General features: G+C 42.8%; 1 pseudogene; it reads left to right on the top strand.

The window, feature by feature from the left end:
* Positions 1–772: 772 nt before the first annotated feature.
* On the top strand, positions 773–4,211 carry LOC110288442 (E3 ubiquitin-protein ligase CBL pseudogene; annotated as a pseudogene).
* The last annotated feature ends 20,192 nt before the right edge of the window (positions 4,212–24,403 follow it).

Below are 24,403 nucleotides of genomic sequence, written 5' to 3'. Positions count from 1 at the left end.
AGTCCTTGTGAACACAACAAACTAAAAATAATAATATTTCACTTAAGAGAAGTAGAAAACATTTTACATTCCCCATGGTATCCTTCGTGCTTCCAAAACTTTCACGGTCTCTTCCATAATTACTTGACAGTGGCTTCAGTGTCTCACTTTCAAATTAGCAGCTCTTGTGTTAAAATTAGGAAAATGCCACCTCCTCCAAACACACTCAGAAAAAGTGATCTTTCTTACATAGCACACAGCAATAAGGTACTGTAACTGTATTATCAGGAGAAAGTGACATGTGCTGGGATGTAGCTCAATGACAGAGTGCAAGTCTAGAAACTATTATGAATCAAGTTATAGGCACAGGTGATGGAACATAAACCCAAGTCAATGACAAACACAAGAAATTCAATAAAATCAAAATGAAACTAGCCTTTTTTAGCTGTCTCCTGAGAGGCTCTTCCAAGCCTGACAAATACAGTGACAGACGTCCTAGCCAACCACTGGACTGAGCACTGAGACCCCAATTGACAAGTTAGAGAAATGACTGAAGGAGCTGAAGAAGTTTGAAATTCCATAGGAAGAACAACAATATTAACCAACCAAACTGCCCAGAGCTCCTAGGGACTAAACCACCAACCAAAGAGTACACATGGAGGGACCCATGACTCTATCTGCATATGTAGCAGAGGATAGCATTATCTGGCATCAGTACTAGCAGAGGTCCTTGGTTCTATGAAGGCTTGATTCCCTAGTGTAGGGGAATGCCAGTGGGATGAGGTAGGTGGGCATGGGTAGGTGGTTTGGGGAGCACCCTCATAGAAGCAGGGGGAGGGAGGGTGGGATGGGTGGGAGCTCCAGAGGGGAAATTGGGAAAAGGGATAACATTTGAAATGTGAATACATTTAATATCCAATAAAAATTAATTATATAAAAAAGAAACCATCCCAAAGACACACCCATATACCACAAGGAGCACAGAGAAAACACAAAAAAGAAAAAAGCAGAAACAAAATTTTCAATGCATGTTGTAGGTCAAACACTAAGTATATATAAAAAGGAAACGTGGAATGAAAAATCAAAGAAAAAACCTGCCAGTTACAAATAAACAAAACCCATCAAATGGAAAAGTGAACTTCATTAATTACAGCAAAGTGTTGGAGTAGAAACTGCTGGTTTCTCCAGGTAAACTTTCAAAGCCATGAGACTCTGTAGCAATATGTCCCGAGTGTTAAATGACAGCCAAACTAAAACAATATAGTGAGCAAAACTACTGCCTTCATGATGGAAGAACAATTTTCCAGAACATAGACAGTCAAAAGAAATTTTGGCTGGCGGTGGCTGCTGGAGAGGCCCCTCCTTCTTGCTCTGCTCCATTCCCTTGCTAGTGGTCAAGCGGGCTCACAACCCTTGGCTGGCCACGTCTGGCAACGTGAAGAAGAGCTTGGGCGCAGGCGGCGCGGGGTGGCTCTGGGGGCTTGGGAGTGGGCAGACTGATCTGGCTCATGAAGGACGCCTTCCAGCTGCACCGCCACCACCACCACCATCACCTCAGCCCGCACCCTCCCTGCACAGTGGACAAGAAGATGTTGGAGAAGTGCTGGAAGCTCATGGACAAGGTGGTGCGGTTGTGTCAAAACCCAAAGTTGGTGCTCAAGAACAGCCTTATATCTTAGACCTGCTGCCTGACACCTACCAGCACCCCCACACTGTCTTGTCAAGATATGAGGGGAAGATGGAGACGCTCGGAGAAAATGAATATTTCAGGGTGTTCATGGAAAATTTGATGAAGAAAACTAAGCAGACTACCAGCCTCTTCAAGGAGGGAAAAGAAAGGATGTATGAGGAGAATTCCCAGCCTAGGCGAAACCTGGCCAAATTATCCCTGATCTTCAGCCACATGCTGGCAAAACTGAAAGGCATCTTTCCGAGAGGACGCTTCCAATGAAACACTTTTCAGATTACTAAAGCTGATGCTGCCAAATTTTGGAGAAAAGCTTTTGGTGAAAAGACGATAGTCCCATGGAAGTGCTTTCGACATGCCCTGCATGAAGTGCATCCTATCAGTTCTGGGCTGGAGGCCATGGCTCTGAAGTCCACTATTGATCTGACCTGCAATGATTATATTCCTGTCTTTGAATTTGATATTTTTACACGGCTGTTTCAGCCCTGGTCCTCTTTGCTCAGAAATTGGAACAGCCTTGCTGTAACTAATCCTGGTTGCATGGCTTTCCTGACATACGATGAAGTGAAAGCATGCCTGCAGAAGTTTATCCACAAACTGGCAGTTACATCTTTCGGCTGAGCTGTACTCGGTTGGGTCAGTGGGCTATTGGGTATGTTACTGCCGATGGGAACATTCTGCAGACAATCCCACACAATAAACCATTCTTCCAAGTACTGATTGATGGCTTCAGGGAAGGCTTCTATTTGTTTCCTGATGGACAAAATCAAAATCCTTACCTGACAGGTTTATGTGAACCAACTCCTCAAGATCATATAAAACTAACCCAGGAACAATATGAATTATAGTGTGAAATGGATTCCACATTTCAACTGTGTAAGATATGTGCTGAGAACAATAAGGATGTGAAGATTGAGCCCTGTGGACACCTCATGGGCACATCCTGCCTCACGTCGTGGCAGGAATCAGAAGGTCAGGGCTATCCTTTTTTGCCGATGTGAAATCAAAGGTACTGAGTCCATGGATCCGTTTGACCCCAGAGGCAGTGGCAGCCTATTAAGGCAAGGAGTAGAAGGTGCTCCTTCCCACAATTACGATGATGATGATGATGATGAACGAGCTGATGATTCTCTCTTCATGATGAAGGAGTTGGCAGGTGCCAAGGTGGAAAGGCCTTCCTCTCCATTCTTCATGGCCCCACAAGCTTCCCTTCCTCCAGTGCCACCAAGACTTGACCTTCTACAGCAGCGAGCACCTGTTCTCGCCAGCACTTCAGTTCTGGGGACTGCTTCCAAGGCTGCGTCTGGCTCCCTTCATAAAGACAAACCATTGCCAATATCTCCCACACTTTGCGATCTCCCGCCCCCGCCCCGCCCCGCCCCTCCAGACTGGCCTTACTCTGTTGGAGCAGAAACAAGGCCTCAGAGACACCCTCTGCCTTGTACACCAGGCGATTGTCCATCTAGAGACAAACTACCCCCTGTCCCTCCTAGCCGCCCTGGGGACTCATGGTTGTCTCAGCCAATCCCTAAAGTACCAGTAGCTACTCTAAACCCTGGTGATCCTTGGAATGGGAGAGGATTGACCAATTGACACTCGTTTCCATTCTCATTGTCCTCACAAATGGAACCCAGAGCAGATGTCCCTAGGCTTGGAAGCACATTTAGTCTGGATACCTCCATGAATAGGAATAGCAGCCCAGTCGCAGGTCCAGAGAGTGAGCACCCAAAAATCAAGACTTCCTTGTCTGCCAATGCCATTTACTCTCTGGCTGCCAGGCCTCTTCCTATGCCAAAACTGCCACCCGGGGAACAAGGGGAAAGTGAAGAGGACACGGAATATATGACTCCCACATCTAGGCCTGTAGGGGTTCAGAAGCCAGAGCCCAAATGGCCGATAGAGGCAACCCAGAGTTCACGAGCATGTGACTGTGACCAGCAGATTGACAGCTGCACCTATGAAGCAATGTATAGCATCCAGTCCCAATCACTGTCTGTAGCAGAAAACAGTGCCTCTGGGGAAGGGAATTTGGCCACAGCCCACACTAGTACTGGCCCCGAGGAATCAGAAAACGAGGATGATGGCTATGATGTGCCTAAGCCACCTGTGCCAGCTAGACTGGCCCGCCGGACCCTGTCTGAAATCTCCAATGTCAGCTCCTCCTTTGGCTCGTTGTCTTTGGATGGTGACGCCACAAACTTCAATGAGGGTTCCCAAGTTCCTGAGTGCCCCTCCCCCCAAACCATTCCCTCGGAGAATCAACTCAGAACGAAAAGCTAGTAGCTATCAACAAGGCAGAGTTGCCACTGCTAATCCTGTGGCCACAGCATCCTCACCGCAGCTCTCAAGTGAGATTGAATGCCTCATGAGTCAGGGCTATTCCTACCAGGACATTCAGAAAGCTTTGGTCATTGCCCACAACAACATTGAGATGAATAAAAACATCCTCTGGGAATTTGTTTCTATTTCTTCTCCTGCGCACGGTAGCCACCTAGCACATCTCTCCCTGCCATGGCTTCAGAGGGCCCATGAGTCAGGCTCTTAATCAAGGAGCACCTAGGAAAGCAGTGGCTTCTTTTGGGACGTCACAGTAAGATCCTGCCTTTCCTGTGGGGATCGACACATATGGTTTCAAGATTTTAAAGCACTGGAATGAAAATGGAGCAGCTAATGTGTTTCATTATTGTATTGGTCTTAAGAGTGTTTTTGTAGTTCTGCAGTCTCCAGTAGGAGAGAGTGGGTTTTTATTAAATGGCAACCTACCCCAGAAACAGCACAGGAAGCAGTAGAAGTGCTGTGCTGTGGCCCTAATTAAGGACTTAAGGCTTTCCTGTTAAGGGTGTGTGTCTCTGTGTCTGTGTGTCCTGTCATTATAAGATTATCCTGCTGTGTGTGAATCCAGGCAGGGAGTTAGCACAAGAGCTTCAGGAAGGAATCGCTGAAGACTCCCATCTTCTGTGGTATTGCACCTAGCCCTGCTGGATACTGCAACCTCAATCCTCCCCTTTGGCTTAGATTATCATGTACTTAGCCATGTTTTATATTGTTAGAATACCTGCTGTCCTTTCCCTTGGAAACTCCTTACTTCGCCTCCTCCTCATTGGTGTTCTGTAGGCTTGCTGTGACCAGTCTTACTGAAACCAAGCAGCTTATAGGATGGTCTTTCTAATGTGTGATGGTGTTGGTTTGTTTGGTAGACTACGTGGGAAGGAAAGTACTGTTCTGTGGTTAATTGATGCTAGTGCCTAACACTGGTCACTCCAAAGTGCTGTTTCTATAGGAATGTTGAATTTGGTTTTTGTTTTTTAGAGAAGTTTTAATTCTCCTAATAATCTAATGACTAGTTTGAGATAGAGGTCTTCATATACATTTTGTGTCCTCCCCAGGACATAGCCCGTGGGAGTCGGTTGCCTTCATGCCAGGTATATGTCTCTGATGTAGGTCATGAGTGTTTCTGCCTAACAGGAACAGAACATTTGTTTCCAGGGTGGCTTTCCAGCCTAAAACCATAGAGCTTTTAGGAAACGTCAGTCATATATGCTATTTAGATTTACAAGATAAACAGTTAGGACTTATCTGTTTAATCTTTCTTGCCAGTGACTAACTTCAGCTTAGGGATTTCTCCCTTGAATAGGAGCCAGGTAAGCCTTTCAGAAATGATTTCTTCCTTTGCCCTCTGAGGAACTGAGCTAACACCAGTGAGGACAGCATTTGCTGATGGCTTCTCTAGATTGGTGCACCCAGTGACTTGGTTGTCCATGTGCCTAGCTTGTCCTTTGGAATGGTCTCTCTTTCCTTTTCCTTGCCTTTTTTATTAGGTACTAGATATAACCACTGTGTCATCCATCTACCGTATTTAGATATCATTCATTGAAATTCTTTAGACAATTTGGGACAATGTAGTAGTTTGTGTATTTACAGGTTCATCAAGGAGATGTAGAGTTGTTATGGAGAGTACGTTCCTAAGTCATTGTAGTGACCTCTTGGGTTCAGTTTGTTCTCTGACTGGAGTCTTGCTGGCTTCTCTGACAGAGTTGCCCTTTCTCCTGTTGAGTGTGAGCTGGCTTTCACATGAATCCTCTCTGTTCTTTATGTCCAGGTAGAAATGACCCACCAAGAATCTGCTTTCTTTCCAGTCTTTTGCAACAAAAATCTTTTGAACTCTTCTTTTAGTTTCTTGATGCTTTAAGGTCTGGATTTTATCCTCTTACCTTAAGGCTATTCACAAGGCAGATACAGTATCTATGGTTAGCCAGTGTCTTCTCTACATAGCAATGAGTAGAAAACAATAGCTTGTCATCCACAAAAAGTTTGTGATATTCAATTTTGTGTTCATTTGAATAATGAAAGCCTAAGCCAGGCTTGGTGGCATCTCAGTACCTGAGAGATGGTGGCAAAATGATCAGGAGTTCAGCACCAGCTCAAAGCTCCTGAAACCCTGTCTCAAAAATAACAGGGATTAAAGAGATGACTTCAGTTAAGAGCAGCTGTTCTTGCAGAGGATCTAGGTTTGGTTCCTAGCACCCATATGAAAGGTTTCTTAGATGTATAAGCAACTCACAACCATCTATAACTTCAGTTCAGAGGAATCTGATGCCCTCTTTTGGCTTCTGTGGGCACCAGGCACACATACAATGTGCATATATACATGCAGGCAGAGCATTAAATAAGTACATATGAAAAAATTTAAAAATGAAAATTAAAAGCCTTAAAGGAGAAGTAGGGAAAAGCTGCAGGCTCTAGTCTGTCTATATTGGAGTGTCTTTTTTCCTTGTAGCTATTGCCCAGAATCTGAAGATGTATCAAGGAAACAACACTGGCTGCAGGGCTTTTGCCTTCTTTGTGCATCTGTCTTGTGTGGAGGCTAAGGAGATAGCTCAATTGGTTGAGTGTTTGTCTGGCATTCACAGAGCCATGGTTCAGCCCCCACTCTGCACAGAAGAGTGTGCTAAGGCACACCTCTGATCCTTAGCACTCGAGAGGTAGAGACTGCATCAGAAGCTCAAGGCACTCCTGGTTTAAAACTAGCCTGGACTACATGAAACCCTGCCTCCAAAAGAAAACAAAAACCAAATCCGTGGGGATTACTACCCATACTATTTAGGGAAATAACAGTTTTGTCCTGCTGTCTGCTGAGGTATGAGCTCTGGAATGGGTGTGGATAGGGTAGGTGGGTATTGAGTCCCTAGACTAGACAGGCACGTCTCTGATTGACTTGGGTGTTGGTTTATCAGATGTATACCTGCAGGCGTTAAGGTTTAAGGCCATTGTGTGTAGGCCTCCTCTGAGTTTACCTAAAACTGCCTTTTCATAAACAAGCTTTATTTTGAGTCTCCCTAGCTATTTTTGGCAAGCTCACCCCCTTTCAACTCAAGTCAGTGGACTCTGCATCCAATCAAGAAGTGGCACTAAACTTTGTAGCAAACATGGATAATCTATGAGGTATACACAACAGAATCTCCCAAATATTATCAAAGCCACAGGAAGATAACCGGGGTTAATCGGAAAGTCTCGGGCCAGTTTTAAGTGAACCAGCTCTGTAAGGGAAGATAAGTCTACATAAGAGAGCCATGAATACACATGTGCACAGCCAAATGCAAAAAAAAAGAGCCAAGGGCAGCCCAAGCTTAACTTCCCAATACCAGAAAACCACCAGGAGGTGGTAGGAAAGAGCAAATAGCTGACATTTCTGACACACAGTAATCACTCAAACATCTGTAGCCAGGACACTGGCTGTAATACTCTATTCAATGGAGTGATCATTCCAGACTCAGAAAGGCCAACAGAAAGAAGGAAGGTCTGAGAAGGCCAGTAGTCTTCTGATTCTCATGATGTGAGGTAGGAGAACATTCAATATTAGCATCATGGCTAACACAGAAAGACTAGATCTTGTTAATGGTGCCATAAAAGGAATACACAGATGGTCCCTGGTTTGGTCTGCAAGCAAGGTGTGTTGCAAAAATTAACTTGTAAGGTGGATACTTGGACCCTAAAACAATTCTTACTTTCCTACAGAAGAAATAAATATTTTAACTATGAAGAATAGTGCCTTTTATCCATCTCAGCTGCCCTATGCCAGCACGACTATCACACATTGTAGTCTAGTGATAGGCATGTCTGAGAATTGAAAGAGAAAGACAAAATGGCAGAGTATGCAGGGTAGGGCTGGGAGGAGTAAGAAGAGTATGGAGAATGGCCGGCCAGGGTCAATTCACAAAAGCTGTCTAGTTTGTTAATTAGAAAGAGATATACTTCAGAACCCACAGGTTTTAAAAATCATTTTAAAAACTTTTCACTGAAACGTAAATAAAGAAAATATCCAATTAAAAAAAAACCCAAAAGCCAAAATTTTCACTTTAGAAGGACAGTGGGAGGGACAGCTATATCATCCAGTTCTGGAACTAGACTAGAAAAGCCTTGCCTGGAGTCCTGGCAAGATCTGAGCCATCAATAAGGTGGTGTGTAAAGCAATGCACAAAGACACAGAGAGAGCAAGGGCCTGTGTTGAATAAGAGGGAAAAATATCAGGACATAGTCACAATCAAAGGCAAAATTAAACTCCAACTGTCCAATGTCTGGGTTCCAACTTGTTCTTCTGGGCTCCTCCAAGATTTTGGGTCACTTCTCCAGCACTGTCCTTTGTAGCACACAGCTTGCCTGTAGACTACAGATGCCTGTACTACACTGCTGCTGCTGTTCTTGGTGGTCATATCATGGTACTGGCATCTTCAAAACAATGCACAACCCCTCCAGTCCTGGGCCATCAATTGCAACTGAGGCTGTACCTTCACAAATGGCCTTCCATGGCCTCTCACAGTGCCGAGCCTCAGCTGCTCTTTGTGTCCCCTTCATGCCTTCAAAACCAATAGCACCTGTGTAACTCTTAAACATTACTAAGTCCAGCCACAGCCCAAGGTACAACCTTGGCTATCACTGGAACACAGCCTCTGTGCTCTCAGAAAACACTTCCCAGAAGATGTCACCACAGTGATGCTGGTCTCTTCTTAATCACCGATAATTTCTTAGCTCCAGGTAACCAGCATCAATTGTCCCAGTAATGCAAAGTTTTCTCTTTAGTAGTTCTGAAATCTTGTTAACCACAGGTGATTCTTCAGTCACAGCTAACCAGAACCACAGAATCTTCACAATCCAAATTAGCAATGGCCCTGAAAAGAGTCTTTAATTTTCCCTCTGAAATTTCACAAGCCAGGCCTCCATTTTCTGCACTGTTCTCCACATTATCTTCCAAGCTCCTACACAACATCTGACAGATCCACTGAATGGATCTTCTGGCCCAAAGTTCCAAAGTCCTTCCACAGTCCTCCCCCAAAATGGTCAGGTTGTCACAGGAATACCCCACTATGCTGGTACCAATTTGTCTTAGTCAGGGTTTCTATTCCTTCACAAACATCATGACCAAGAAGCAAGTTGGGGAGGAAAGGGTTTATTCTGCTTACACTTCCATACTGCTGCTCATCACCAAGGAAGTCAGGACAGGAACTCAAGCACATTAGGAAGCAGGAGCTGATGCAGAGGCTATGGAGGGGTGTTTCTTACTGGCTTGCTTTCCCTGGGTTGCTCAGCCTGCTCTCTCATAGAATCCAAGACTACCAGCCCAGAGATGGTACCACCCACAAGGGACACTTCTGCCTTGATCACTAATTGAGAAAATGCCCCACAGCTGGATCTCGTGGAGGTATTTCCCCAACTGAAGCTCTCTCTCTGTGATAACTCCAGCCTGTGTCAGGTTGACACAAAACTAGCCAGTACAGGGTTACCACATGTGAAACTGTATTAAAAGGTCACAGTATTAGGAAGGTTGCGAGCCACTGACAGAGGATTAAAAATTTTAAAGATAAAATAGGAAAGATTCTTTAATTAAAATGTGAAACTGGATGGGCTGCCTTGTCTAGCCTCAATAGGAGACATTGCACTTAGTCCTCTTTCAATTTGATTTGCCAAGGCAATTGATATCCACAGGAGGCCTCCCCTTCACTGAAGAGAAAGGGAGAGGGTATTGGGGAGAAGGGAGGTGAGGCAGAGGGACTGGGAGAGAAGAGGGAAGAGGAAGCTATGATTGGGACGTAAAGTAAATATTAATTAATGAAAAATGTAAGTGAACCATAAAAAATTAATAAATTGGTAATTCATTACAATAAAGAAGTCTTTTAAAACTCCATGTGGATTAAGTTATATGCTAGAATAAAAATAATATTTAAAAATTTTAGTTTATAACAAAACTAAGGACAGAATCTATAATACATCCTCATTCTCCCTCTCCCTCTCCCTCTCCCTCTCCCTCTCCCTCTCCCTCTCCCTCTCCCTCTCCCTCTCCCTCTCCCTCTCCCTCTCCCTCTCCCTCTCCCTCTCCCTCTCCCTCTCCCTCTCCCTCTCCTTCTCCCTCTCCCTGTCCCTCTCCCTCTCCCTCTCCCTCTCCCTCTCCCTCTCCCTCTCCCTCTCCCTCTCCCTCTCCCTCTCCCTCTCCCTGTCCCTCTCCCTCTCCCTGTCCCTCTCCCTCTCCCTCTCCCTCTCCCTCTCCCTCTCCCTCTCCCTCTCCCTCTCCCTCTCCCTCTCCCTCTCCCTCCCTCCCTTCCTTCCTTCCTTCCTTCCTTCCTTCCTTCCTTCCTTCCTTTTCCTCTCTCTTTCTTATAAAATCTGGCCCCTCCATGTAACTGGTGTGGCAGATACAAGGACATTATAAAGAGACTGTCTGTCAATATGATAATTAGACTGTTGAAAGAATAAAAACTTGCTAAGGATAAGGGAGTTTCCTGTGACTCCCGTCTTCAGGGAAGGAAAGAGCAGCAACCAGAGAGTGAACTTGTCTCCCAGAAAGAGACTTCAAACAATTCTAATATCTTGTCAGGCCACATTGCAGGATGAGCTTAAAACCTAGACAAGGAAGAGTCAAAGATGGGAGTAACTAGGGCTGCTTAGCTGTGGAAATCCTAAGCCCTCTATTTAAATTGTGTGCTCACTTCAGGACTCTAAAAATGTACTTGAGGGATGTGTTAGACTACTTTGTCCCTCTTCCCAAAGTGGCTCCATTGAGTAGATCTCCCTTTTCTGCTTTCCACTTTTAATTTTGGCTCTTTTTATTGGCATTTTGAGAAGTGGCTACACCAACCTCTGACTTGGTCACAAGTTGTGATCTCCAAGTGTCACCGGATGCTAACTCAGGCCCACTCAGACCCAGTGTATAGTACTTAGTGTTTATAGACACCTTTTCAGGCTGGGTAGAAGCTTTTCCTACCAGGCCTGAGACAGCAAATGTGATGGCCAAGAAGATCCTAGAAGAAATCTTCCCAAGGTTTGGGATACCCAAGGTAATCGGGTCCAATAACGGACCTGTCTTTATTGCCCAGGTAAGTCAGGGACTGGCCAAGACAGTGGAGATTGATTAGAAGTTACATTGTGCACACAGGCCCCAAAACTCAGGTAGAGAGGATGAATAAAACCATAAAAGAGACCTTTACCAAATTGACAGTGGAGACTGGTGCTAATGATTGAATAGCTCTCCTACTCTTTGTGCTCTTTAGGGTTAGAAACACCTCTGGACAGTTTGGACTGACCCCCTATAAATTACTCTATGGGGGGGGGGCTCCACTTGTAAAAATAGCCTCTGTACATAGTGCTGACATGCTGTTTTCTCAGTCTTTGTTCTCTAGGCTGAAGGCGTTTGAGTGGGTGAGACAGTGAGCTTAGAAGCAGCTCCAGAATGCCTACTCAAGAGAAGTAGACCTGCAAGCCCCACATCTCTTCCAACTTAGAGATTCGGTCTACATTAGTCACCTCCACGCAGAAAACCTTGAGACTCGGTGGAAAGGCCTTTATCTTGTAGTCTTGACCACCCTAATTTCTACCCTTTTTTTTGTTATTGTTGTTTTTGTTTTGTTTTGTTTTTTCAAGACAGGGTTTCTCTGTGTAGCCCTGGCTGTCCTAGAACTCACTCTGTAGACCAGGCTGGCCTCAAACTCAGAAACTGGCCTGCCTCTGCCTCCTGAGTGCTGGGATTAAAGACGTGCACCACCACGCCTTTATGGGACCCCTTTTGATTTTGCTTCTGCTTTTAATTATAGGTCCATGAGTGTTAAATAGGCAAGTCGCCTTTATTAGAACAAGAATTAGTGCAGTGCGGCTTTTAGTTTTGAGACAACAGTACTATGTCCTAAAGGATCAAGTGAGTCAGGGAGAAAATAGTGTCTAGTTCTAAGATTAGAACTAGAAATAAGTAGAAGTGGGGAATGAAAAAGTATAATGTAAAAGCAAAATTCTAGGACTTTAGTTCCAGGCTTGCGAATGTGACCTCTGTGACTCAATGCTCCAAGGTATGCTAATCATAAAACAGATAGTGACATTCCTTTACCCACCTGCTTCCTGGGCTCAAGAAGTGTTCATTAAAGGATGTCACCCTGATCCACCCTGACCATTGCTGGAACCAGCTATGCAAATGTGCTATTGTTAGGGGCTCTTAGAAACTGTCTTGAGAAATAACCTGCACAATTACCAAGCATTCCTTGCAGAACTGCTGAGGTAAGGCTTAACTTATTTCTTTTTGACCACTGCCTGGCAGCATTTCTCATGCCATTTATCATATTCTACATAAGACTAAAGTGACTACATTTTAGAAAAGATTCCTTCTATTAATATTCATTTCTGTCATTATTAAATAATTATTTAATATATATAAAACAATCACTCAGTATTAGCTCACACTTTTGGGCAGAATTCTTTAGATGAGCAAAGATGTCTTGTAGTGATACTATGTAGACAAATAGATGATTTAATTCTTAATGATGATCTCATGAGAATTTCTAAAATTATATTAGTAATTATTAAGCACTTTATAGTAGTACTACGATCTTTGACATGAAAAATGCAATTAGAATTCTACCAGTCTCCAAGTGTCACAAATTGCTTCTGAGATTAAAAAGTAGGCATTTACAACTTAAAACACATTCCAGACATTGTAAAACAATTAACAAAGGGACGAAAAATGGAACTAAATAATTATTGTAGGTGTAAGAACAGAAGATAAAATATTGGCTGGGTTTTGATGATAGCTTAGATACAAAAATTAATGGATTTTTTTCAATGAACTTGTAGAGCCAGTGACAAATAATGTCTAATCTTATGAGAACACATGTAAATATCTATGTTGTAACCTTTGTATTCAATTTATGATTTGATTTATGTGGAAATTTGTTGGAAATTTTTAACCATGTGATCTATTCCCCTGGAAAAGGTACTAAAAACTAAGAATGATTACATTAGTTTTCTAAGACATGAGACTAAGATACAATATAGGTATACAAAGTATGCATACTGTATAAATACATGTGAAATCATTTGCTGTCTTATACACACACACACACACACACACACACTTAGGAGATACATGGACGGTATATAGAAATACAGGTTATAAAGATCTAAAGTTATAGAAACAGACTAATCCACAATTGGTAAGGAAAATAGAAAGATGATAGAGCCATGTTGTCTAGTGAATCACAGGTTTGATGTATAATCAATTACTTTTTTCATATATATGGAGTAAATATCCACTATGCTCTTAAGATGAAAACATTCTTCACTTATATCTTTCTTCAAGAATGTACTTTATTTCCAAGCTGGACTTGGAGCCCTAGCCAATGTTTCTTTTTCTTTTCTATCCTTTCATAATCCTTGGTCACAGACATAAACCCACAGACCTGATCTCCTGTCAACTGACCTTCGTTCACATAATAATGTTACTCACTGGAGGGGACATTTGCATCACAGATATAGTTGAGACACTGAATTTTAAGAATTCAAGAGTAATGCAATAATTTTCATAAGCAGAGTGATGAGACTTCAGACCAGTTTCCCTTATGAATATTGATGCAAAAATACTCAATAAAATTCTCACTAACCGAATCCAAGAACACATTAAAGCAATCATCCATACTGACCAAGTAGGTTTTATTCCAGGGATGCAGGGATGGTTTAATATACGGAAATCCATCAATGTAATCCATTATATAAACAAACTCAAAGACAAAAACCACATGATCATCTCGTTAGATGCAGAAAAAGCATTCGACTAGATCCAACACCCATTCATGATAAAAGTCTTGGAAAGGTCAGGAATTCAAGGCCCATACCTAAACATGATAAAAGCAATCTACAGCAAACCAGTAGCCAACATCAAAATAAATGGTGAGAAGCTTGAAGCAATCCCACTAAAATCAGGGACTAGACAAGGCTGTCCCCTCTCCCCATACCTATTCAACATTGTACTTGAAGTCCTAGCCAGAGCAATTCCACAACAAAAGGAGATCAAGGGGATACAAATTGGAAATGATGAAGTCAAAATATGACTTTTTGCAGATGATATGATAGTATATATAAGTGACCCTAAAAATTCCACCAGAGAACTCCTAAACCTGATAAACAGCTTCGGTGAAGTAGCTGGATATAAAATTAACTCAAACAAATCAATGGCCTTTCTCTACACAAAGAATAAACAGGCTGAAAAAGAAATTAGGGAAACAACACCCTTCTCTTTATTTTTTCTTTTTTTTTTTAAGTTTTTTTTTCTTTTTTCTTTTTTTTTAATTTTTAATATTTTTATTACATATTTTCCTCAATTACATTTCCAATGCTATCCCAAAAGTCCCCAATAGCGCCCCCCACTTCCCTACCCACCCATTCCCATTCTTTTGGCCCTGGCATTCCCCTATATTGGGGCATATAAAGTTTGCAAGTCCAATGGGCCTCTCTTTCCATTGATGGCCGACTAGGCCATCTTCGATACATATGCAGCTAGAGACAAGAGCTCCAGGGTTCTGGTTAGTACATCATGTTGTTCCAACAATAGGGTTGCAGATCCCTTTAGCTCCTTGGGTACTTTCTCTAGCTTCTCCATTGGGAGCTCTGTGATACATCCAATAGCTGTCTGTGAGCATCCACTCCTGTGTTTGCTAGGCCCCAGCATCGTCTCACAAGAGACAGCTATATTTGGGTCCTTTCAGCAAAATCTTGCTAGTGTATGCAATGGTGTCAGCATTTAGAAGCTGATTATGGGATGGATCCCTGGATACGGCAGTCTCTAAATGGTCCATCCTCTCATCACAGCTACTAACTTTGTCTCTGTAACTCCTTCCCTGGGTGTTTTGTTCTCATTTCTAAGAAGGGGCACAGTGTCCACACTTCGGTCTTCATTCTTCTTGAGTTTCATGCGTTTAGCAAATTGTATCTTATATCTTGGGTATCCTAAGTTTTGAGCTAATATCCACTTATCAGTGAATACATATTGTGTGAGTTCTTTTGTGATTGGGTTACTTCACTCAAGATGATGCCCTCCAGGTATATCCATTTGGCTAGGAATTTCATAAATTCATTCTTTTTAATAGCTGAGTAGTACTCCATTGTGTAAATGTACCATAATTTCTGTATCCATTCCTCTGTTGAGGGACATCTGGGTTCTTTCCAGCTTCTGGCTATTATAAATAGGGGTGCTATGAACATAGTGGAGCATGTGTCCTTTTTACCGGTTGGGACATCTTCTGGATATATGCCCAGGAGAGGTATTGCTGGATCCTCCGGTAGTACTATGTCCAATTTTCTGAGGAACCGCCAGACTGATTTCCAGAGTGGTTGTACAAGCTTGCAATCCCACCAACAATGGAGGAGTGTTCCTCTTTCTCCACATCCTCGCCAGCATCTGCTGACACCATCAATAAGACAAAAAAACCACCAACAGATTGGGAAAGGATCTTCACCTATCCTAAATCAGATAGGGGACTAATATCCAATATATATAAAGAACTCAAGAAGGTGGACTCCAGAAAGTCAAATAACCCCATTAAAAATGAGGCTCAGAACTGAACAAAGAATTCTCACCTGAGGAATACCGAATGGCAGAGAAACACCTGAAAAAATGTTCAACATCCTTAATCATCAGGGAAATGCAAATCAAAACAACCCTGAGATTCCACCTCACACCAGTCAGAATGGCTAAGATCAAAAATTCAGGTAACAACACCCTTCTCAATAGTCACAAATAATATAAAATATCTTGGCGTGACTCTAACTAAGGAAGTGAAAGATTTGTATAATAAAAACTTCAAGTCTCTGAAGAAAGAAATTATAGAAGATCTCAGAAGATGGAAAGATCTCCCATGCTCATGGATTGGCAGGATCAACATTGTAATAATGGCTATCTTGCCAAAAGCAATCTACAGATTCAATGCAATCCCCATCAAAATTCCAACTCAATTCTTTTTTTTTTTTTTTAATATTTTTTATTACATCTTTTCCTCAATTACATTTCCAGTGCTATCCCAAAAGTCCCCCATACCCTCCCACCCACTCCCCTACCCACCCATTCCCATTTTTTTGGCCCTGGCATTCCCCTATATTGGGGCATATAAAGTTTGCAAGTCCAATGGGCCTCTCTTTCCATTGATGGCTGACTAGGCCATCTTTCGATACATATGCAGCTAGAGACAAGAGCTCCGGGGTTCTAGTTAGTACATCATGTTGTTCCAACAATAGGGTTGCAGATCCCTTTAGCTCCTTGGGTACTTACTCTAGCTTCTCCATTGGGAGCCCTGTGATACATCCAATAGCTGACTGTGAACATCCACTCCTGTGTTTGCTAGGCCCCAGCATCGTCTCACAAGAGACAGCTATATTTGGGACCTTTCAGCAAAATCTTGCTAGTGTATGCAATGGTGTCAGCGTTTAGAAGTTGATTATGGGATGGATCCCTGGGTACGGCAGTCTCTAAATGGTCCATCCTTTCATCACCGCTACGAACTTTGTCTCTGTAACTCCTTCCCTGGGTGTTTTGTTCTCATTTCTAAGAAGGGGCACAGTGTCCACACTTTGGTCTTCATTCTTCTTGAGTTTCATGCGTTTAGCAAATTGTATCTTATATCTTGGGTATCCTAAGTTTTGAGCTAATATCCACTTATCAGTGAATACATATTGTGTGAGTTCTTTTGTGATTGGGTTACTTCACTCAAGATGATGCCCTCCAGGTATATCCATTTGGCTAGGAATTTCATAAATTCATTCTTTTTAATAGCTGAGTAGTACTCCATTGTGTAAATGTACCATAATTTCTGTATCCATTCCTCTGTTGAGGGACATCTGGGTTCTTTCCAGCTTCTGGCTATTATAAATAGGGGTGCTATGAACATAGTGGAGCATGTGTCCTTTTTACCGGTTGGGACATCTTCTGGATATATGCCCAGGAGAGGTATTGCTGGATCCTCCGGTAGTACTATGTCCAATTTTCTGAGGAACCGCCAGACTGATTTCCAGAGTGGTTGTACAAGCTTGCAATCCCACCAACAATGGAGGAGTGTTCCTCTTTCTCCACATCCTCGCCAGCATCTGCTGACACCATCAATAAGACAAAAAAAACACCAACAGATTGGGAAAGGATCTTCACCTATCCTAAATCAGATAGGGGACTAATATCCAATATATATAAAGAACTCAAGAAGGTGGACTCCAGAAAGTCAAATAACCCCATTAAAAATGAGGCTCAGAACTGAACAAAGAATTCTCACCTGAGGAATACCGAATGGCAGAGAAACACCTGAAAAAATGTTCAACATCCTTAATCATCAGGGAAATGCAAATCAAAACAACCCTGAGATTCCACCTCACACCAGTCAGAATGGCTAAGATCAAAAATTCAGGTAACAACACCCTTCTCAATAGTCACAAATAATATAAAATATCTTGGCGTGACTCTAACTAAGGAAGTGAAAGATTTGTATAATAAAAACTTCAAGTCTCTGAAGAAAGAAATTATAGAAGATCTCAGAAGATGGAAAGATCTCCCATGCTCATGGATTGGCAGGATCAACATTGTAATAATGGCTATCTTGCCAAAAGCAATCTACAGATTCAATGCAATCCCCATCAAAATTCCAACTCAATTCTTTTTTTTTTTTTTTAATATTTTTTATTACATCTTTTCCTCAATTACATTTCCAGTGCTATCCCAAAAGTCCCCCATACCCTCCCACCCACTCCCCTACCCACCCATTCCCATTTTTTTGGCCCTGGCATTCCCCTATATTGGGGCATATAAAGTTTGCAAGTCCAATGGGCCTCTCTTTCCATTGATGGCTGACTAGGCCATCTTTCGATACATATGCAGCTAGAGACAAGAGCTCCGGGGTTCTAGTTAGTACATCATGTTGTTCCAACAATAGGGTTGCAGATCCCTTTAGCTCCTTGGGTACTTACTCTAGCTTCTCCATTGGGAGCCCTGTGATACATCCAATAGCTGACTGTGAACATCCACTCCTGTGTTTGCTAGGCCCCAGCATTGTCTCACAAGAGACAGCTATATTTGGGACCTTTCAGCAAAATCTTGCTAGTGTATGCAATGGTGTCAGCGTTTAGAAGTTGATTATGGGATGGATCCCTGGGTACGGCAGTCTCTAAATGGTCCATCCTTTCATCACCGCTACGAACTTTGTCTCTGTAACTCCTTCCCTGGGTGTTTTGTTCCCAATTCTGAGAAGATGCACAGTGTCCACACTTTGGTCTTCATTCTTCTTGAGTTTCATGCGTTTAGCAAATTGTATCTTAAATCTTGGGTATCCTAAGTTTTGGGCTAATATCCACTTATCAGTGAATACATATTGTGTGAGTTCTTTTGTGATTGTGTTACTTCACTCAAGATGATGCCCTCCAGGTCCATCCATTTGGCTAGGAATTTCATAAATTCATTCTTTTTAATAACTGAGTAGTACTCCATTGTGTAAATGTACCATAATTTCTGTATCCATTCCTCTGTTGAGGGACATCTTGGTTCTTTCCAGCTTCTGGCTATTATAAATAGGGCTGCTATGAACATAGTGGAACATGTGTCCTTTTTACCGGTTGGGACATCTTCTGGATATATGCCCAGGAGAGGTATTGCTGGATCCTCCGGTAGTACTATGTCCAATTTTCTGAGGAACCGCCAGACTGATTTCCAGAGTGGTTGTACAAGCTTGCAATCCCACCAACAATGGAGGAGTGTTCCTCTTTCTCCACATCCTCGCCAGCAACTGCTGTCACCTGAATTTTTGATCTTAGCCATTCTGACTGGTGTGAGGTGGAATCTCAGGGTTGTTTTGATTTGCATTTCCCTGATGATTAAGGATGTTGAACATTTTTTCAGGTGTTTCTCTGCCATTCGGTATTCCTCAGGCGAGAATTCTTTGTTCAGTTCTGAGCCCCATTTTTTAATGGGGTTATTTGACTTTCTGGAGTCCACCTTCTTGAGTTCTTTATATATATTGGATATTAGTCCCCTATCTGATTTAGGATAGGTGAAGATCCTTTCCCAATCTGTTGGTGGTTTTTTTGTCTTATTGATGGTGTCTTTAGCCTTGCAGAAGCTTTTTAGTTTCATGAGGTCCCACTTGTCAATTCTCGATCTTACAGCACAAGCCATTACTGTTCTATTCAGGAATTTTTCCCCTGTGCCCATATCTTCAAGGCTTTTCCCCACTTTCTCCTCTATAAGTTTCAGTGTCTCTGGTTTTATGTGAAGTTCCTTGATCCACTTAGACTTGACCTTAGTACAAGGAGATAGGAATGGATCGATTCGCATTCTTCTACATGTTAACAACCAGTTGTGCCAGCACCATTTGTTGAAAATGCTGTCTTTCTTCCACTGGATGGTTTTAGCTCCCTTGTCGAAGATCAAGTGACCGTAGGTGTGTGGGTTCATTTCTGGGTCTTCAATTCTATTCCATTGGTCTATTTGTCTGTCACTATACCAGTACCATGCAGTTTTTATCACAATTGCTCTGTAGTAGAGCTTTAGGTCCGGCATGGTGATTCCACCAGAGGTTCTTTTATCCTTGAGAAGAGTTTTTGCTATCCTAGGTTTTTTGTTATTCCAGATGAATTTGCAGATTGCACTTTCTAATTCGTTGAAGAATTGATTTGGAATTTTGATGGGGATTGCATTGAATCTGTAGATTGCTTTTGGCAAGATAGCCATTTTTACAATGTTGATCCTGCCAATCCATGAGCATGGGAGATCTTTCCATCTTCTGAGATCTTCTATAATTTCTTTCTTCAGAGACTTGAAGTTTTTATTATACAGATCTTTCACTTCCTTAGTTAGAGTCACGCCAAGATATTTTATATTATTTGTGACTATTGAGAAGGGTGTTGTTTCCCTAATTTCTTTCTCAGCCTGTTTATTCTTTGTGTAGAGAAAGGCCATTGATTTGTTTGAGTTAATTTTATATCCAGCTACTTCACCGAAGCTGTTTATCAGGCTTAGGAGTTCTCTGGTGGAATTTTTAGGGTCACTTATATATACTATCATATCATCTGCAAAAAGTGATATTTTGACTTCATCTTTTCCAATTTGTATCCCTTTGATCTCCTTTTGTTGTCGAATTGCTCTGGCTAGGACTTCAAGTACAATGTTGAATAGGTATGGAGAAAGTGGACAGCCTTGTCTAGTCCCTGATTTTAGAGGGATTGCTTCAAGCTTCTCACCATTTACTTTGATGTTGGCTACTGGTTTGCTGTAGATTGCTTTTATCATGTTTAGGTATGGGCCTTGAATTCCTGATCTTTCCAAGACTTTTATCATGAATGGGTGTTGGATCTTGTCAAATGCTTTTTCCGCATCTAATGAGATGACCATGTGGTTTTTGTCTTTGAGTTTGTTTATATACTGGATTACGTTGATGGATTTCCGTATATTGAACCATCCCTGCATCCCTGGGATGAAACCTACTTGGTCAGGATGGATGATTGTTTTGATGTGTTCTTGGATTCGGTTAGCAAGAATTTTATTGAGGATTTTTGCATCAATATTCATAAGGGATATTGGTCTGAAGTTTTCTATCTTTGTTGGGTCTTTTTGTGGTTTAGGTATCAGAGTAATTGTGGCTTCATAGAATGAGTAGGGTAGAGTACCTTCTGTTTCTATTTTGTGGAATAGTTTGTGAAGAACTGGGATTAGATCTTCTTTGAAGGTCTGATAGAACGCTGCACTAAACCCATCTGGTCCTGGGCTTTTTTTGGTTGGGAGACTATTAATGACTGCTTCTATTTCTTTGGGGGATATAGGGCTGTTTAGATCATTAACCTGATCTTGATTCAACTTTGGTACCTGGTATCTGTCTAGGAACTTCTCCATTTCATCCAGGTTCTCCAGTTTTGTTGAGTATAGCCTTTGGTAGAAGGATCTGATGGTGTTTTGGATGTCTTCAGGATCTGTTGTTATGTCTCCTTTTTCATTTCTGATTTTGTTAATTAGGATGCTTTCCCTGTGCCCTCTAGTGAGTCTGGCTAAGGGTTTATCTATCTTGTTGATTTTCTCAAAGAACCAGCTCCTTGATTGGTTGATTCTTTGAATAGTTTTTCTTGTTTCCACTTGGTTGATTTCACCCCTGAGTTTGATTATTTCCTGCCGTCTACTCCTCTTGGGTGAATTTGCTTCCTTTCGTTCTAGTGCTTTTAGGTGTGTTGTCAAGCTGCTAATGTGTGCTCTTTCTAGTTTCCTTTTGGAGGCACTCAGAGCTATGAGTTTTCCTCTTAGAAATGCTTTCATTGCGTCCCATAAGTTTGGGTATGTTGTGGCTTCATTTTCATTGAACTCTAAAAAGTCCTTAATTTCTTTCTTCAATCCTTCCTTGACCAAGGTATCATTGAGAAGAGTGTTGTTCAGTTTCCACGTGAAGGTTGGCTTTCTATTATTTATTTTGTTATTGAAGATCAGCCTTATTCCATGGTGATCTGATAGGATGCATGGGACAATTTCAATGTTTTTGTATCTGTTGAGTCCTGTTTTGTGCCCAATTACGTGGTCAATTTTGGAGAAGGTACCATGAGGTGCTGAGAAGAAGGTGTATCCTTTTGTTTTAGGGTAAAATGTTCTGTAGATATCTGCCAGATCCATTTGATCCATAACTTCTGTTAGTTTCACTGTGTCCCTGTTTAGTTTCTGTTTCCATGATCTGTCCATTGGTGAAAGTGGTGTGTTGAAGTCTCCCACTATTATTGTATGAGGTGCAATGTGTGCTTTGAGATTTACTAAAGTTTCTTTAATGAATGAGGCTGCCTTTGTATTTGGAGCATAGATATTCAGGATTGATAGTTCCTCTTGGAGGATTTTACCTTTGATGAGTATGAAGTGCCCCTCCCTGTCTTTTTTGATGACTTTGTGTTGGAAGTCAATCTTATCTGATATTAGAATGGCTACTCCAGCTTGTTTCTTCAGACCATTTGCTTGGAAAATTGTTTTCCAGCCTTTCATTCTGAGGTAGTGTCTATCTTTTTCTCTGAGATGAGTTTCTTGTAAGCAGCAAAATGTTGGGTCTTGTTTGTGTAGCCAGTTTGTTAGTCTATGTCTTTTTATCAGGGAGTTGAGTCCATTGATATTAAGAGATATTAAGGAAAAGTAATTGTTGTTTCCTGTTATTTTTGTTGTTAAAGTTGGCATTCTGTTCTTGTGGCTGTCTTCTTTTAGGTTTGTTGAGGGATTACCTTCTTGTTGTTTCTAGGGCGTGGTTCCTGTCCTTGTATTGGTTTTTTTCTGTTATTATCCTTTGAAGGGCTGGATTCGTGGAGAGATAATGTGTGAGTTTGGCTTTGTCGTGGAATACTTTGGTTTCTCCATCTATGTTAATTGAGAGTTTGGCTGGGTATAGTAGCTTGGGCTGGAATTTGTGTTCTTTTAGTGTCTGTATAACATCTGTCCAGGATCTTCTAGCTTTCATAGTCTCTGGTGAAAAATCTGGTGTAATTCTGATAGGCTTGCCTTTATATGTTACTTGGCCTTTTTCTCTTACTGCTTTTAGTATTCTATCTTTATTTAGTGCATTTGTTGTTCTGATTATTATGTGTCGGGAGGTATTTCTTTTCTGGTCCAGCCTATTTGGAGTTCTGTAGGCTTCTTGTATGTTCATGGGCATCTCTTTCTTTAGATTTGGGAAGTTTTCTTCTATAATTTTGTTGAAGATGTTTGCTGGTCCTTTGAGTTGAAAATCTTCATTCTCATCCACTCCTATTATCCGTAGGTTTGGTCTTCTCATTGTGTCCTGTATTTCCTGGATGTTTTGAGTTAGGATCTTTTTGCATTTTCCATTTTCCTTGATTGTTGTGCCCATGTTCTCTATGGAATCTTCTGCACCTGAGATTCTCTCTTCCATCTCTTGTATTCTGTTGCTGATGCTTGCATCTATGGTTCCAGATTTCTTTCCTAGGGTTTCTATCTCCAGTGTTGCCTCATTTTGGGTTTTCTTTATTGTGTCTACTTCCCTTTTTAGGTCTAGTATGGTTTTGTTCATTTCCATCATCTGATTGGATGTGTTTTCCTGTTTCTCTTTAAGGACTTCTACCAGTTTGGTTGTGTTTTCCTGTTTTTCTTTAAGGACTTGTAACTCTTTAGCCATGTTTTCCTGTAGTTCTTTAAAGTCCTTCTTGATGTCCTCTACCATCATCATGAGATATGCTTTTAAATCCCGGTCTAGTTTTTCAGGTGTGTTGGGGTGCCCTGGACTGGGCGAAGTGGGAGTGCTGGGTCCTGATGATGGTGAGTGGTCTTGGTTTCTGTTAGTAAGATTCTTACCTTTACCTCTCGCCATCTGGTAATCTCTGGAGTTGTTATAGTTGTCTCTGTTCAGAGGTTGTTCTTCTGGGAATTCTGAGTATCCTCTGTCAGCAGACCTGTACAGACTAAGTTCGGCGGAGTCCCGGAGCCAAGATGGCGCTCCCTGCAGGGCAGGTCACTGTCCTCCGGCTGGGAGGGTGTCGGATGTCTGCGGCCCCAAAAGGGTGCTGCCTCAGCGGTTCTGTGGCTCCCGCCTGTCCCAGAAGCTGTCTGCCTCTGTGGTCCTCACTTTGACCTGTAGAGACTAAGCTCGGCGGAGTCCCGGAGCCAAGACGGCGTTCCCTGCAGGGCAGGTCACTGTCCTCCGACTGGGAGGGTGCAGGATGTCTGCGGCCCCAAAAGGGTGCTGCCTCAGCGGCTCTGTGGCTCCCGCCTGTCCCAGAAGCTGTCTGCCTCTGTGGTCCTCACTCTAACCTGTAGACTAAGTTCGGCGGAGTCCCGGAGCCAAGATGGCACTCTCTGCAGGGCAGGTCTCTGTCCTCCGGCTGGGAGGGTGCCGGAAGTCTGCGGTCCCAAAAGGGTGCTGCCTCAGCGGCTCTGTGGCTCCTGCCTGTCCCAGAAGCCGTCTGCCCCCGTGGTCCCCACTCTGACCTGTAGAGACTAAGCTCGGCGGAGTCCCGGAGCCAAGATGGCGCTCCCTGCAGGGCAGGTCACTGTCCTCCGACTGGGAGGGTGCCGGATGTCTGCGGCCCCAAAAGGGTGCTGCCTCAGCGGCTCTGTGGCTCCCGCCTGTCCCAGAAGCTGTCTGCCTCTGTGGTCCTCACTCTAACCTGTAGACTAAGTTCGGCGGAGTCCCGGAGCCAAGATGGCACTCTCTGCAGGGCAGGTCTCTGTCCTCCGGCTGGGAGGGTGCCGGAAGTCTGCGGCCCCAAAAGGGTGCTGCCTCAGCGGCTCTGTGGCTCCTGCCTGTCCCAGAAGCCGTCTGCCCCCGTGGTCCCCACTCTGACTTGTAGAGACTAAGCTCGGCGGAGTCCCGGAGCCAAGATGGCGCTCCCTGCAGGGCAGGTCACTGTCCTCCGACTGGGAGGGTGCCGGATGTCTGCGGCCCCAAAAGGGTGCTGCCTCAGCGGCTCTGTGGCTCCCGCCTGTCCCAGAAG

Source organism: Mus caroli, unplaced genomic scaffold (genome assembly GCF_978045245.1).
Source record: "Mus caroli unplaced genomic scaffold, Mus_caroli_1 scaffold_7, whole genome shotgun sequence".
In the NCBI taxonomy this organism is placed as follows: Eukaryota; Metazoa; Chordata; class Mammalia; order Rodentia; family Muridae; genus Mus; species Mus caroli.
Note: the sequence above shows the minus strand (reverse complement) of the source record. Positions and strands in the feature narration are given on the sequence as shown.